Below are 4,228 nucleotides of genomic sequence, written 5' to 3'. Positions count from 1 at the left end.
AGATTACTCACTATTACTTCACCTTTTCAGCTATACAAAATATTTATTACTGGACTTGACCATAATGATTTAGAATAGGGGTCACACTTTCTGACAGCTGGTATCAGAATATGTGACCCTATACCATCTCCACATACAATAGTGTAAAACCAATAAAATCTTCTCAGATTACTCACTATTACTTCACCTTTTCAGCTATACAAAACATTTATTACTGGACTTGACCATAATGCTTTAGAATAGGGGTCACACTTTCTGACAGCTGGTATCAGAATATGTGACCCTATACCATCTCCACATACAATAGTGTAAAACCAATAAAATCTTCTCAGATTACTCACTATTACTTCACCTTTTCAGCTATACAAAACATTTATTACTGGAATTGACCATAATGCTTTAGAATAGGGGTCACACTTTCTGACAGCTGGTATCAAAATATGTGACCCTATGCCATCTTTATTAAATATAGTGTAAAACTAACCAAATCTTCTCAGATTACTCACTATTCCTTCACCTTTTCAGCTACACAAAACATTTATTACTGGACTTGACCATAATGATTTAGAATAGGGGTCACACTTTCTGACAGCTGGTATCAGAATATGTGACCCTATACCATCTCTATTAAATATAGTGCAAAACCAACCAAATACTGTCAGATTACTCACTATTACTTCACCTTTTCAGCTATACAAAATATTTATTACTGGACTTGACCATAATGATTTAGAATAGGGGTCACACTTTCTGACAGCTGGTATCAGAATATGTGACCCTATACCATCTCTATTAAATATAGTGCAAAACCAACCAAATACTGTCAGATTACTCACTATTACTTCACCTTTTCAGCTACACAAAACATTTATTACTGGACTTGACCATAATGCTTTAGAATAGGGGTCACACTTTCTGACAGCTGGTATCAGAATATGTGACCCTATACCATCTCCACATACAATAGTGTAAAACCAACCAAATACTGTCAGATTACTCACTATTACTTCACCTTTTCAGCTACACAAAACATTTATTACTGGACTTGACCATAATGATTTAGAATAGGGGTCACACTTTCTGACAGCTGGTATCAGAATATGTGACCCTATACCATCTCTATTAAATATAGTGCAAAACCAACCAAATACTGTCAGATTACTCACTATTACTTCACCTTTTCAGCTACACAAAACATTTATTACTGGACTTGACCATAATGCTTTAGAATAGGGGTCACACTTTCTGACAGCTGGTATCAAAATATGTGACCCTATACCATCTCTATTAAATATAGTGCAAAACCAACCAAATACTGTCAGATTACTCACTATTACTTCACCTTTTCAGCTATACAAAATATTTATTACTGGACTTGACCATAATGATTTAGAATAGGGGTCACACTTTCTGACAGCTGGTATCAGAATATGTGACCCTATACCATCTCTATTAAATATAGTGCAAAACCAACCAAATACTGTCAGATTACTCACTATTACTTCACCTTTTCAGCTACACAAAACATTTATTACTGGACTTGACCATAATGCTTTAGAATAGGGGTCACACTTTCTGACAGCTGGTATCAAAATATGTGACCCTATACCATCTCCACATACAATAGTGTAAAACCAACCAAATACTGTCAGATTACTCACTATTACTTCACCTTTTCAGCTACACAAAACATTTATTACTGGACTTGACCATAATGATTTAGAATAGGGGTCACACTTTCTGACAGCTGGTATCAGAATATGTGACCCTATACCATCTCTATTAAATATAGTGCAAAACCAACCAAATACTGTCAGATTACTCACTATTACTTCACCTTTTCAGCTACACAAAACATTTATTACTGGACTTGACCATAATGCTTTAGAATAGGGGTCACACTTTCTGACAGCTGGTATCAAAATATGTGACCCTATGCCATCTTTATTAAATATAGTGTAAAACTAACCAAATCTTCTCAGATTACTCACTATTCCTTCACCTTTTCAGCTACACAAAACATTTATTACTGGACTTGACCATAATGATTTAGAATAGGGGTCACACTTTCTGACAGCTGGTATCAGAATATGTGACCCTATACCATCTCTATTAAATATAGTGCAAAACCAACCAAATACTGTCAGATTACTCACTATTACTTCACCTTTTCAGCTATACAAAATATTTATTACTGGACTTGACCATAATGATTTAGAATAGGGGTCACACTTTCTGACAGCTGGTATCAGAATATGTGACCCTATACCATCTCTATTTAAAACTGTGTAAAGCTAACCACATTTTCTCAGATTACTCACTATTCCTTAACCTTTTCAGCTTCACAAAATATTTATTACTGGACTTGACCATAATGATTTAGAATAGGGGTCACACTTTCTGACAGCTGGTATCAGAATATGTGACCCTATACCATCTCTATTAAATATAGTGCAAAACCAACCAAATACTGTCAGATTACTCACCATTCCTTCACCTTTTCTGCTACACAAAACATTTATTACTGGACTTGACCATAATGATTTAGAATAGGGGTCACTGATTCTGACAGCTGGTATCAGAATTTGTGACTCTATTCAAAAATCAAATCTTCTCAGATTACTCACTATTCCTTTACCTTTTCAGTAAAGCAATAATTATTGCAAAGGAGTGTATTCAGGCTAGGCACATATATTTTAATTCAAAAAGTGAGGCACTGTTGAAAATACTTATTTATTGCAAAGTCTACATAATAATCAAGCTCAAATAATGGGAAAACATGCAAAAGATACATACACATAAACACAAACCTTTCTGTCAAAACAAAACATAGTGATGGCCTCCGAGTGGTCCAGCAGGCTTTGCACTGCCTCTATGACCAGGAGCTCGCCGGTTCAAATCCTGTTTATGTAGTTGCCATTAGCTACCGGAACCCTCAGGCAGCAAAATTGGCCTTGCTCTCTCTGGGTGGGTACATGGCACTCTTTCCCCTCATCACTCCAAAGGATGATTTCGATCAGCACAAGGCGTCTGTGAGCTGATGATGCTACTTGGCAATGCTGCATCAGCAGCTGTTCAAAAATAGGCAGAGTCTGACTTCACCTGTCAGAGAAAGGGGGGGGTTGGTCTTCATCCTCCTGGTGTGTTGGGGCATCACTAGTATTAGGGGGAGTCCTAATGAGTGGGTTGGGTAACTGACCGTGTAAAATTGGGAGAAAATGGGAAAAAAAATGGAAATAAAATTATATATATATATAAAAAAAAAAAATAGTGATCTCTTTGTAAGATAGCTCTCTTGCTATTGGCATGCAGCACAGCTGTAGCTCTCATTTATGTTGGGTTTCCCCACACAATTTAGGTGAAACCACCTAGTGCAGTCATCACACTGGATCTGTAATCAATCACATGCATATTTTTATATATTATATATTAATTGGATTTTCCATACTATACTATACTACTGTATACTATATTAAATTATGCTATACTATACCTATATATTGTTTAATTTTATTTTTATTAATGAAAAACATCTTACCCAGACAGTATTGCATGCTTGCCCTTTCTTTTTTTTCCCACGTTTGCTTTTTTCTGTTTCTCCACTTTTTTCTCCACAGTAGTGGCACACATCTTCGAGATTATCTGATTAAAATACAATAGTAATTGCAGATTGTGATGATCAGATTTTCATTACACATACTTACTTTATCAAAAATAGAATTATTGGTCAACACAAGAATTTTACCTGTCTCCTTGAGCAAAGTCATTGCCACCTCCCATCTGTAAGTCTGAACAGCTGATTTTGAATTAGTAAATGTCAGTGGCTCCTCTGCCAGAATATTCTCACCGTACTAAGGAATGAAGAAATTAAAATCAACTGCCATATAAAAACACTTTCATATATAACTGTTAATTCATAGCGCTTGAAATGTTCTAAAACTGAATTTGGAACCCAACAATTCTTATGTCCAAAAATATCCCAAAACATCTATTTTGAATCTATGGTGTATATATTCAAATATGTATAATCTTTACAGTTATTGACTGGGCCATACATATATTTTTTTACTAAACAATTTAGCTTTATGAAAAACATCAAACAGTTCTTCAGTTCAAAATGGACACTTAAATCAACTTACTTTCAGCACAAACACTCCACATGACACAGCATCTGTCTGTAATGCATGAGGAACCGTTTCTGTTGTCCATGTGGACACCTCACACCCTC

The 4,228-nt window shown here is 35.4% G+C and overlaps 1 long non-coding RNA gene across 2 annotated transcripts; it reads right to left on the bottom strand.

The window, feature by feature from the left end:
• Positions 1-2,719: 2,719 nt before the first annotated feature.
• LOC125806201 (uncharacterized) lies at positions 2,720-3,843 on the bottom strand. 2 transcript variants are annotated; one of them, XR_007441491.1, is made up of 3 exons: positions 3,746-3,843; positions 3,539-3,642; positions 2,720-3,194 (listed from the first exon to the last, which is right to left on the bottom strand). It is a non-coding gene; the product is annotated as an uncharacterized LOC125806201 (long non-coding RNA). The 2 variants fall into 2 exon arrangements; XR_007441492.1 differs by lacking the exon at positions 2,720-3,194 and adding an exon at positions 3,272-3,391.
• Positions 3,844-4,228: the final 385 nt, after the last annotated feature.

Source organism: Astyanax mexicanus, chromosome 12 (genome assembly GCF_023375975.1).
Source record: "Astyanax mexicanus isolate ESR-SI-001 chromosome 12, AstMex3_surface, whole genome shotgun sequence".
Taxonomy (NCBI): Eukaryota; Metazoa; Chordata; class Actinopteri; order Characiformes; family Acestrorhamphidae; genus Astyanax; species Astyanax mexicanus.
Note: the sequence above shows the minus strand (reverse complement) of the source record. Positions and strands in the feature narration are given on the sequence as shown.